The sequence below is a fragment of the Nicotiana tabacum genome, chromosome 16, assembly GCF_000715075.1.
Source record: "Nicotiana tabacum cultivar K326 chromosome 16, ASM71507v2, whole genome shotgun sequence".
NCBI lineage: Eukaryota > Viridiplantae > Streptophyta > Magnoliopsida > Solanales > Solanaceae > Nicotiana > Nicotiana tabacum.
In genome coordinates this window covers 4,306,762-4,320,200 of record NC_134095.1, presented here as the reverse complement: position 1 = coordinate 4,320,200, position 13,439 = coordinate 4,306,762, and the positions used below count along the sequence as shown (strand labels likewise).

At 39.4% G+C, this 13,439-nt stretch overlaps 1 pseudogene; it reads left to right on the top strand.

Annotated features, from left to right (window-relative positions):
• Positions 1 to 757: 757 nt before the first annotated feature.
• The window catches only part of LOC107819550 (DExH-box ATP-dependent RNA helicase DExH12-like), a 29,600-nt pseudogene continuing 16,918 nt past the window's right edge, over positions 758 to 13,439 (top strand).

Genomic DNA, 13,439 nt, shown 5'->3' with positions numbered 1-13,439 from the left:
TTGTTCAATGAAAAAAATTGTGTGCCGAATTTAGAATTAGTATTAATAATATTAGAGATCTACATGAGCATTCTGCTATAAATATGGATTATAGGTAAAAAATTGTTATAAAGAGGTAAAATATAACTTAAAAATTCGGTTCCGATGAAAACTTGTTTTTTTATAGTAAATTGCTATTATATAAGTATATTACAGAGATTGTGTATATATTTTTCAAAGTGATGAAAATAAATCCAAGATAATTTATTCTTCAATCAAATAAATAATTCTTGTGTTGAGAGATTCAAGTGTTAAAAATCCTTGTTTTTGGTAGATAGTAGTAGTGACGTTATGCCAAGGGCCTTCTCCAAAAAGGTATAAGGCCTCGTATTCTTGACATTCAACTCCCATGCAGAGGCGGTTCAATTTGAATATCCTCTCTGCTTCGGTCTACATACTACATTGCAATTTCGAGCTGCCCTAATTTATTTCCTACTTCGACAGACGATTTTGAGTTACTCCGATTTGGTACGTGCAAACTTTTTTGTTTATTTTCCCCTGACACATTGATTTAGTGATTTTTTCAGTTTATTCTATATAAACCTAGGGTTGCTTTGTAGTTCTAGCTCCTTTTTTTTTTTTTTTTAACAATAGAATTCAAGTTTTTGCGCACAATTTGTTGGCTCTTAGTTTGTTTATTTGAGAATTCTAAATAGGACTGTTTTTGTTGCTGTTGTTATTGATTTTTCGGTCTTTGTTGATATCTGATTGATTGAAGATGTCAAACATTGGTGGTGGTGCGGAGGCACATGCACGTTTCAAACAGCATGACTATAGTGCCAATGCCAGTCTTGTTCTAGCAACTGATTCTCGCCCACGAGACACACATGAACCCTCCGGTGAACCTGAGTCTCTGTTTGGAAAAATAGACCCCAAATTGTTTGGGGATCGTGTCTACAGGGGTAGACCTCCTGAGTTGGATGAGAATACTCAGAGGGCTAGGAAGAAGAAGGAACGGGAACGACTTGGCTCTGAGCCCGCTAGGCCGAGCAAGAAGGGGAGATGGTTTCAGGAAGAAAGTGTCCTTACCTCGACAGAGCAAGGCGTTTACCAGCCAAAAACCAAGGAAACTAGGGCTGCTTATGAGGCCATGCTCAGTATCATTCAGCAGCAATTAGGTGGACAGCCCCTGAACATTGTGTGTGGGGCAGCTGATGAGATCTTGGCTGTGCTAAAGAATGATAACTTGAAGAACCCCGACAAGAAAAAAGAAATCGAGAATTTGTTGAATCCCATATCCATCCAGGTATTTGAGCAGTTGGTGTCAATTGGCAGACTCATCACTGACTATCAAGGTGATGGTGATGTTGCAGTGGCTGGTGCAGGCGATGTTGATGAAGCTCTTGATGGTGATGTTGGTGTAGCAGTTGAGTTTGAGGAGAATGAAGAAGAAGATGAAGAAGAAAGTAACCTTGATGTGGTGCCAGAGGATGAAGAGGATGATGATGATGTGCAAGCTAATGGTGCTGGCACTATGCAAATGGGCGGTGGATTGATGATGATGAGACACAGGAACTTGAGAAGGGGATGGCCTTGAATGTTCAGGATATAGATGTTGAAATTGGCAAAATGTTTGTCCCACATCGGTGGGAAAACAAAAGTTGGGGGGATTTTCCCCTATAAAAGAAGGCTTAATGTTTAGGATTTAAACACACCTCTCATTTGCCTTCTCATCTGTTTAAGGCATTTGTATCTTCTCTCTTTAGTATTATTTCACTTGTATTTTTGGAGTGAAATAAAATATTGGTTGTGTCCGAGGAGTAGGCAAAATTAGCCGAACCTCGTAAATTCTGGTGTTCCCTTTATTGTTGTTTTATTGTCTTATTTATTATTTGGTGGCTGTCATAATTTTTGGTATAGTAGTTGTGACTTATTCACACTATATACATTTGGCTTCCGCAACAATTGGTATCAGAGCCAAGGTACTGTCTAAGTATGCTCTGTGGTTGCAGCATAGTCTGATCTTCCACATCAGAAAAGATTTATCTTGGTAACTGAGTCAAGGTTCTGTCTGAGTATGCTCTGTGGTTGCAGCTTAGTCTGATCTTCCACACCAGAAAGGAAATAATCTTGATTTGTGTCGTCAGCTATTAAATAATATTTGTGTCAAAGATGGGAGACAATAAACAAGAAGAATCTACATCAAGTGTCAACAATACGTCATCATTGGCATCTTCACTTATGACAAGAATTGTGTCAAATGCGAAATTTGCGGTAGAAATATTTGACGGGTCCGGACATTTTGGGATGTGGCAAGGCGAGGTTCTAGATGTCCTTTTTCAACAAGGGCTAGATCTGGCCATTGAAGAAAAGAAACCAGATGTTATTGGAGAAGAAGATTGGAGAATTATCAACCGTGTTGCTTGCGGTACCATTCGATCCTACCTTGCTAGAGAGCAGAAATATCCATACACAAAGGAAACTTCTGCAAGTAAATTATGGAAAGCACTGGAGGATAAATTTTTGAAGAAAAACAGTCAAAATAAATTGTACATGAAGAAGAGACTGTTTCACTTCACCTATGTTCCTAGTACCACGATGAATGAACATATCACCAGTTTCAATAAGTTGGTCACAGATTTGCAAAATATGGATACAACTTATGATGATGGTGACTTGGCCTTATTGTTGTTGGCGTCACTTCCTGATGAATACGAGCACCTTGAAACTACTCTACTCCATGGAAATGACGAAGTTTCTCTCAGAGAAGTTTGTTCGGCTTTGTACAGCTATGAACAAAGAAAGCGAGAAAAACAGAAGGGCGGAGAAGGAGAAGCACTATTTGTGAGGGGTCGTCCTCAAAATCAAATGAGGACAAAGAAGGGAAGATCCAAGTCAAGATCCAGACCCAGCAAAGATGAATGTGCTTTTTGTCGAGAAAAGGGGCACTGGAAGAAAGACTGTCCGAAGTTGAAGAATAAGGCCAAACATAACAATGGAAAGGCCATTATGGATTCAAATGTAGCTGATTGTGATGATTCAGACTTCTCATTAGTTACAACAGAGTCATCAACATCATCAGACATATGGTTGATGGACTCGGCTTGTAGCTATCATATGTGTCCCAACAGGGACTGGTTCGTGGAATTTCAAGAAGGAGAATATGAAGTCGTCCACACAGCGGATAACAACCCTCTTACCTCATATGGCATTGGTTCAATACGATTAAGGAACCATGATGGAATGATCAGAACATTAACAGATGTTTGATATGTACCGGATTTGAAGAAGAATCTCATCTCTGTGGGAGCCCTAGAATCAAAAGGGTTCAAAATCATTGCAGAAAATGGAGTGATGAGAGTATGCTCCGGTGCACTAGTGGTAATGAAGGCTAATCGGAAGAATAATAATATGTACCGCTATCGTGGCAGTACAGTTATTGGGACAGTGACAGTGACATCCAGTGACGACAAAGAGGCAGAAGCAACCAAGCTATGGCACATGCGCTTGGGACATGCTGGAGGAAAATCCTTGAAAACTCTATCAGATCAAGGATTGTTAAAAGGAGTCAAGGCTTGCAACTTGGAGTTTTGTGAGCATTGTGTCAAAGGGAAACAGACAAGGGTTAAATTTGGTACAGCGATCCATAATACTAAAGGCATTTTGGATTATGTACACTCTGATGTTTGGGATCCTTCCAAAACACCTTCATTGGGTGGGAAGCACTATTTTGTAACCTTTGTTGATGATTTTTCTCGAAGAGTGTGAGTGTATACAATGAAAAACAAAGATGAAGTGCTAGGAATTTTTCTCAAATGGAAGACGATGGTGGAAAATCAAACAGGCAGGAGGATCAAGTGTATTCGCACAGACAATGGAGGTGAATACAAAAATGATCATTTCAATAAGGTCTGTGAAAATGATGGCATCGTCCGACACTTCACTGTTAGACATACACCACAACAGAATGGAGTGGCAGAACGTATGAACCGGACCTTGCTGGAGAAGGTACGGTGTATGTTGTCCAATGCTGGCTTGGGCAAAGAATTTTGGGCTGAGGCAATTATATATGCATGCCACCTCATTAATTGTCTACCATCTGCTGCTATTGATGGCAAGACACCATTTGAAAAATGATATGGAAAACCTGCTGTAGATTATAACTCTTTGCACGTGTTTGGCTCAACTGCATATTATCATGTGACGAAGTCAAAATTGGATCCAAGGGCAAAGAAGGCTATTTTTATGGGAATTACTTCTGGAGTCAAAGGATATCGCTTATGGTGTCCTATGACAAAGAAAGTAATATTCAGCAGGGATGTTACCTTTGATGAATCTGCTATGGTAAATAAGGTCACAGAAGATACCAAACAAAATAAAGGTGCTTCTAAGCAGGTGGAGTTTGAGGGAAAATTTATTTTTCCTACACAAGAAGCAGAGGAGGAAACAAATGAAGATTACCCTCTGGAAGGAGAGCCAGTAGAGGAGATTCCAACTCAGGAACCTCAACAACAACTTGAATCAATAGCAACCAGCAGGCCAAAAAGAACAATAACGAAACCTGTTCGTCTCATAGAGACAGTTGCTTGTGTAACCTCAATTGTAGCTGATGATGTTCCTACCACTTATAAAGACGCAATCCAAAGTTCAGAAGAAGATAAGTGGAGGATTGCCATGAATGATGAAATACAGTCCCTTCATCAGAATCATACATGGAGATTGGCCAATCTCCCGAAGGGAAAGAAAGCAATTGGGTGCAAATGGGTATTTGCAAAGAAGGAAGGATTTCCTAACCAAGTAGATGTTCGCTACAAAGCAAGATTGGTGGCCAAAGGATATGCTCAAAAGGAGGGAATTGATTACAATAAAGTATTTTCTCCAGTTGTAAAACATTCCTCCATTAGAATTATGTTGGCTTTGGTAGCACAATTGGATTTGGAACTAGTTCAGATGGATGTAAAAACTGCGTTTTTACATGGAAACTTGGAGGAGGAAATCTACATGACTCAGCCAGAAGGATTCAAAGTTGCTGGAAAAGAAAATGTGGTGTGCAAACTTGAAAAATCGTTGTACGGATTGAAACAATCTTCTAGACAATGGTACAAGCGATTTGACGAGTTTATGTTGCGGCAAGGGTACAAGAGAAGCAAATACGATCATTGTGTGTATTTGCACAAGCTTAAAGATGGTTCCTTTGTATATCTTCTCCTATATGTTGATGATATGTTGATAGCTTCCAAGAATTCAGAAGAAATTGATAAGTTGAAAATTCAACTGAAGAAGGAGTTCGAGATGAAGGATTTGGGTGAGGCAAAGAAAATTCTTGGCATGGAGATAATAAGAGATAGACGTTCAAAGAAACTCTGTTTATCTCAGAAAGAATATTTGAAAAGAGTACTACAACGTTTTGGCATAGATGACAAGACTAAGCCAGTTAGTACTCCACTTGCTCCCCATTTTAAGCTAAGTACTAATATGTCGCCAATGGATGAAGCTGAACGAGAGTATATGTCAAAGGTACCATACGCAAATGTTGTTGGTAGTTTGATGTATGCAATGGTTTGCACAAGGCCTGACATTTCACAAGCTGTTGGAGTTATTAGCAGATATATGCACAATCCAGGGAAGGAGCATTGACAAGCTGTGACGTGGATTATACGGTATATTCATAATACTGTAGATGTCGGGTTAGTTTTTGAGCAGGAAGACAATCAGTCTGTAGTTGGATATTGTGACTCAGATTTTGCGGGTGATCTGGACAAACGACGATCAACTACTGGTTATGTGTTTACTTTTGCAAAGGCACCAGTTAGTTGGAAGTCTACTTTGCAGTCAACAGTTGCTTTGTCTACAACAGAGGCAGAGTACATGGCTATTACAGAGGTTGTGAAAGAGGCAATTTGGCTTCAAGGATTGCTAAAGGAGCTTGGTGTTGAACAAAAAGGTATCACAATTTTTTGTGATAGTCAAAGTGCTATTCAATTAGCGAAAAACCAAGTGTATCATGCAAGGACGAAGCACATTGATGTTCGGTATCATTTCGTACGAGAAATCATAGAAGAAGGTGGAGTCATAGTGAAGAAAATTCATACTACGGAGAATCCTGCTGATATGCTGACAAAGGTGGTGACTACGATCAAGTTTCAACATTGTTTGGATTTGATCAACATTGTTGAACACTGAAGATTGAAGATGAAGACACAACCAAAATTTGTTATTGAGAGAAAATTGAAGATGTGGAATTTTGCCAAGGTGGAGATTTGTTGAAATTGGCAAAATGTTTGTCCCACATCGGTGGGAAAACAAAAGTTGGAGGGATTTTCCCCCTATAAAAGAAGGCTTAATGTTTAGGATTTAAACACACCTCTCATTTGCCTTCTCATCTGTTTAAGGCATTTGTATCTTCTCTCTTTAGTATTATTTCACTTGTATTTTTGGAGTGAAATAAAATATTGGTTGTGTCCGAGGAGTAGGCAAAATTAGCCGAACCTCGTAAATTCTGGTGTTCCCTTTATTGTTGTTTTATTGTCTTATTTATTATTTGGTGGCTGTCATAATTTTTGGTATAGTAGTTGTGACTTATTCACACTATATACATTTGGCTTCCGCAACAATAGATGTTTATTGGCTTCAAAGAAAGATTTCTCAAGCTTATGAGCAGCAGATTGATGCCCAACATAGTCAAATACTTGCTGAGGAGCTTCTTAAAATCCTGGCTGAAGGTGATGACCATGAAGTGGAAATCAAGCTGCTGGTGCATCTGCAATTTGAGAAGTTCAGTCTCATAAAGTATCTTTTGCAAAACCGGCTGCAGATAGCGTGGTGTACCCGTCTTGCAAGGGCTGAAGACCAAGAAAAGAGGAAGAAAATTGAAGAAGAAATGTTGGGTTTAGGGCCAGACCATGCTGCAATATTAGAACAGTTGCATGCTACTAGGGCAACTGTTAAAGAGAGGCAAAACAATTTGGAGAAAAGCATTAGGGAAGAAGCTAGGCGGCTTAAAGACGAGACTAGAGCAGATGGTGACTTGAAAAGGAAGGGACATGCTGATAGGGATCTTGATAATGGTTGGTTGATGGGTCATCGTCAGTTGCTCGATCTTAACAGCCTTGCCTTCCATCAGGGTGGTTTAGTCATGGAAAATGAAGTGTGTAAGCTTCAGGAGACATCTTGTAGGATTCATATGAAGGGTTATGAGGAAGTTCATGTGCCAAGATTGATGCCAAAGCCATTAGCTCCCGGCGAAGCTCTTGTGAAGATCTCTTCCCTTCCAGAGTGGGCACAGCCAGCTTTCAGTGGGATGGCCCAATTGAACAGGGTGCAGAGTAAAGTATATGAAACTGCCCTATTTTCTCCTGAAAATATTTTACTGTGTGCTCCCACTGGAGCTGGAAAGACTAATGTAGCTATGCTCGCTATACTTCAACAAATCGGATTGCACCGTAATGAAGATGGATCTTTCAACCATAACAATTATAAGATTGTCTATGTGGCGCCCATGAAAGCCCTAGTCGCTGAAGTAGTTGGCAATCTCTCCAGGCGTTTGGAACACTATGGTGTCAGTGTGAAAGAATTGAGTGGAGATCAAACACTAACTCGTCAGCTGATTGAAGAAACTCATATTATTGTGACAACCCCGGAGAAATGGGATATCATAACCAGAAAGTCAGGTGATCGCACCTATACACAGCTAGTTAAACTTCTTATCATTGATGAGATACATCTTCTGCATGACAACAGAGGTCCTGTTTTGGAAAGTATAATTGCAAGAACTATCAGACAAATTGAGACCACGAAAGATCATATCCGACTGGTTGGATTATCAGCAACTCTCCCAAATTATGAGGATGTGGCTGTGTTTTTGAGAATTGATCTGAAGAAGGGCCTCTTCTATTTTGACAATAGTTATAGACCTGTCCCATTGGCTCAACAGTATATTGGAATCACTGTTAAGAAGCCGTTGCAGAGATTCCAGCTGATGAATGATGTTTGCTATGAGAAGGTAATCAGTGTGGCGGGAAAGCATCAAGTGCTTATTTTTGTACACTCCAGGAAGGAAACCACTAAAACAGCTCGCGCAATACGAGATTCTGCACTTTGCTAATGACACACTTAGTAACTTTTTGAAGGAGGATAGTTTAGCTCGGGAAATTCTTCAGTCTCAAACAGAGCTTGTCAAGAGCAATGATCTCAAAAATCTTTTACCTTATGGTTTCGCAATTCATCATGCTGGGTTGGTTAGGACTGATCGTCAACTTGTGGAGGAACTTTTTGCTGGTGGCCATGTTCAAGTGTTGTTTTCAACAGCAACCTTAGCCTGGGGTGTCAATTTACCTGCCATACTGTCATCATAAAAGGCACCCAGATATACAATCCTGAAAAAGGAGCCTGGGCTGAACTCAGTCCCCTTGATGTTATGCAGATGCTTGGCCGTGCTGGAAGGCCTCAGTATGACACTTATGGTGAAGGAATCATCATAACTGGACACAGTGAGCTGAAATATTATCTTTCTTTAATGAATCAGCAGCTTCCTATTGAAAGTCAGTTTATATCTAAGTTGGCTGATCAGTTGAACGCAGATAATTGCTAAAAGGTATCATTAGCAGAGTACATGGCTAATGCCAGAGAGGCTTGTAAGTGGCTCCTCTATACTTACCTCTATGTTCGAATGATGCGAAATCCCACTCTTTATGGTCTGGCTGCTGATGCTCTCAAAAGTGACTATACTCTGGAGGAAAGGCGTGCAGACTTGGTAAGAATCTTATATTCCACTACCTGTTGTTGAAATTGTTTGCTCATATTATGCATGTTTAAAATCTTGAGTTGTCACGAATGTTGAGGAACAGGTAATGTCTGTGTGATGGGACAGCTGCACATGAACATGGCATATAGTGGTTTGCATTTTGTGGTCTGTTAGAACTGCCTAGATCATTAAGCCCCAGTGTCCTTGTTGGAGATATGATATGAGCTAAAACCCATTGTGTGCACGTGCTGCATATTAATACAGAACTCCACTGAAGCAGAGTGGAGGCTGAAAGCTACTTTGACAGACCTCTTTAGACGTTATAGTAATAGTTCATGTGTGCACGTGATTTTTGTTCACACGACAATTACTCCAAAAGAAATCAAAAAAATAATAATAAATTGTCTTTTGTGTATAATTTTGTGAATTTGCTTGGCATTTTTGTAGTTTTTATCTGTGATTGTTTAGTTTTATCAATTGAAAATACAAAAATGTATGTCACGCATAAAGTTGGGATCTTGTTCTACTATTAGAAATTAATTGAATCATATTTGGTTTTGAATGAATAAAAAAACACAAAAAATATTTGTCTTTGTTAATTTTGTCATTTTTATCGTTTAAAGGTTGATTTTTGTTTAATTAATATATGATATTGTGTGTTAATTATTACTAAAAATCAATTGGTGTCTTGTGATATAATTTTAATTTTTATATTTTTTATAATATATTTTTAGAATTTTGTAAATTCGGATTTTTATTATAAATGGGAAAAGAAAAGAAATAAGTTGAAATTGGATAAAATTGGGATTGGGCCATTTCAAATTGGACCCAAATCGGGCCCAAAGCATTTGTTTTGCCCGGTCCAGATCAGTTGGCCTCAGGGACGTCCAAACGACGTCGTCTTGATCATGCTTGATCTGGGCCGTTGATCTCAGAATGATCAACGGCCAAGATCACATCTCCATACCCACGTTTAAACCCGACCTGTCTCACCCAGAGACCCACCGGTCTCACCTAACCCATACGGCGTCATTTTCATTTAAGCTGGTTAATCCAGGCCATCGATTGTTGATGATCTAACGGCCTAGATTAATTTTCCCCCTAACTATATAAGCCCAAACCCTTACCCCCACGCCCCCTAAGCCAGACCCCCCTCCCCATCATCGTCCCCTTCCCAGACACCCCCTTAGAACCCTAGCGCCGCCCCTCCGTTCCCCCACCTGAAACCCGGCGGCAACAATGCCGGTGACCACCAAACTAACACCCCTAGTACACCTCGACCCCCTGAACATGGATCTACAAACCATGGGTCTCGAATCTTCCCCCACCGTCTCGAATCTTCGTTTGAAGATTCGAGCCGGACACCAACCTACGCCAAACCCTCCCAAATCCATACCAGGTACCCCCCCTGACCTCCCTCGTGACCAAACCAAGCTTGGTTTGGTCCGAATCTAACCAGAAAACCCCAAGTCCCAAATCAGGCCCAAGAACACTAGAAATCCGGAATCTGAGGGTTTTGTCCAATTAGACGAGAGGGTTGGGGTCTAATAGACCTTAATCGAAGTGTTCTCAGTTGAGAACACTTTGATTAAAGTCCATTCAACCCCAAAGGAGGTTCGATTCAAAATCCGAGACAAGGTCGTCTGATTTTCAATTCTTTAAGGTATTTTTCTTTTTCTTTTTCCTTGCCAGTTCATGTTGTTTGTTTTGTTAATGTCTGTTCGTGTGTTTAAATGTTAGTTGATTTGTTTTTATTTTTGTGTCGAGTATTCTGTCCACCTTGCCCGGACCTTTTTATTTGGTCGAGTTTTTCTCTATTAACTGACTGAGTGTATGTGTGTAAACTATATAATCGATTGAAAATGAATTTGGTCGATCAATTAGTTTCCAGGGCAACTTTTGTTTTGGGCAGTGCAATTTGAATCACCTGATTAATATTGTTGGATTCTAACCATTTGCTATTAATTGTGTGGTTGTAATTCGGGTAGTCGATTTGATATATGTCGTCAATTAGTTCCAGTTTGGAATAGTGTTAATCTGACTCGTGCTGTTGATTTGTTTACTGAGGTTTTTGAGAATTGATTACACTGTGTGTTAGCCTGTTCAGTTGAATCAAGAACCACTTAAGGATTGGTTATAGCTGCAATTTTAATGAAAATTTCAGAACTTAAGTTTAGTGGACTGCCAGTTTAAGTATGGGTTGAACCATTAGAGTAGTCTATAGTGCAAATACACCCTGGCTGACATCTTTACAGATGAGAAGTCAGGTGTAAGGTGAATTTAATAATAAAAGGCTGAAGATGCACATGAGAATGGTAGTGGAACCTGTTGTACAGCAGGGTATCCATTGCATTTCTGAGTTTCAGCAGTTTAAAGTAAAAGAAACCCCATGCCTAGACAATCCCAAATGGAGATGACAGCTTTTAAGGCTTATTTTAAGCCCTGGGCAGCCTGTCTTTGGAGGGAGTTTTCTTCCTTTCTATAAGGATATAAAAGGAGGAGGGAAAAGATCAGAAAAAAAGGAGGACACCCCTGAAAAAACTAAAGAGTTTCAGCCATCAAAACCTCTCTAAAAATCTATCTCCCTTTAGTTTTCAGCAACATAACAAATCAGAGAATAGAGGGGATTTGTGGTCGAACCAAGAGTTTAGAATCAGAAAACTGGGCAGAGACCCAAGAGTTTAAAACCAGAAAAGGATATAGAGAGAGTTTGTTTCTGTATAAAGAGAGAGTTGTTTCAAGTTCAATTGAGTTTTTTTGGTGTTGATTTTTGCTGTTGGGTTTACAAAACATTTCGGGCTTTGTTGGAGTGTTGTTTCTGGTTTGGAATTGGTGTTGCTGTTGGTTTGAATCTGCTACTGCTGCTGTGACTATAGTTTGTTGTTGCTGCCATTCTTTTGCTGCTGCTGATTTTTCTATTTTCTTCATCTTCTTGTTGTGTTTCAACATCCAAGTACACACTAGAATTCCACATTGATGTAACAGTAAAAGTATGAAATGAAAGATGCGAAGGAGTTTAATCATTTGCTTCTGTAATTACAGCTTTATAAAATGTTGTTAGATTTGCGTAATTCTTTATTTTGTAACTCAATAGAATATACATTAGTTAGCTTGTACTTAATTGAAACTTAGTTTGTTTAACACTGTTGATCTTAGTTATTTAGTTGTCTATATGACATGGAATGCACAGGTATTTAGTATATCGATAGTTAAATCTCATCTCTATTCTTATTCTTAAACACGTAAGGCAGGTTGTTTCTAATTTGGCAAAGATGCAATATAGTTTTAAGTCATTTGAACAGAATCTATCATGTTGGATTTCGTTAGGCAGTTTATAGGACAATGCTCGGATCCCATTAGTAGCATCCTCTAATAGTTAATTCCATTAATCTAGTTTAAATAAGTTAGTTTAAATTCAACTCGAAGATTGTTTAGCGTGAGTTTAGCATTTTATTAATCTTGTATGCAATTTTCTTTATTAAGTTAAAAGCATGCTCGCTCATGGAATAAGGCATGAAACAATTCCCCGCCTCATAAATAATTAATCTGATAATTAATAAGAGGCCGGAGCTGGCCAAGTATGTTAATTTGATTAGCGTGTATTTTCCTTCATTTTAGAGACAAACATAATAGAAATGTAGTCGCTGTATGTTTATCCCTTCGAAAAATGAGACGAGCCTCGCCAAATAAAACGCACAAATCGCGGGGCCCTCATAAATGTATATATTAAATACTTAGAACTTGGGATGGACTGTCTACTGAACTTCACTGCCTTCCCCAAAGATAATTGTGCGTTAGACTCTTTAGGCGCGATTTTAATTAAAATACCTTCTAAAATTCGGGTGCGCATTTATGTGACTCAAATTCAAATCTCAACGGAGTCGGGATGTATTAACAATCACGGGTGCATTGATTGCGACGTGGTTCGAGGTGCATTTTCGCGACGTTGCAATTCTATAAAAGATAATAATAATAAAAGCGGTTTAAACTTAATAAAAGCACATAAGTTATAACATGTATTTAAATCAGATATTTAGCCATCATAACAATTTAAACGACCGTGCTAGAACCACTAGATTCGGGGGTGCCTAACACCTTCCTCGGGTCAACAGAATTCCTTACTTAGAATTTCTGGTTCGCAGACTTCATTTGGAAAGTCGAAAATTTCCTCGATTTGGGATTCAAGATAAACCGGTGACTTGGGACACCAAAAGCCAAACCTTTCCCAAGTGGCGACTCTGAATTAAATAAATAATCTCATTTCGAATATTGTCACTTAAATTGGAAAAACTCCCTCACGCATTTATCCTTCGGGGTAGGCGCGCAAAAAGGAGGTGTGACAGCTCTGGCGACTCCGCTGGGGATTTAACCCAGAACTTTTGGTTCAGGGTTCAAGAATTCGAGCTTAGAATAATTGTTATATTTGGCTTTATTATCTGATCTTTATTACATGTTTTGGCATAACGTGCTAAATGTTGTCTTTTACCGCTTTGATATTATCTGAACTGTATATAAATTGTGCTGAAACCCTTCTCTTCTTACCTCCAGGGAGAAGCTCGCTGGTCGAGACTCCCTATTCTGTTAGTGTCAATACCTGAAATAAGAAAGAGGCCGGACAAGTTACAAAGTCGGACGATCTCGCGGGTCCCCGGTACGTAGCCCCCTCCTTGACTCGAGTTGTCCGCTCGGGTACACAGTCTAGAACATATACCCAGGT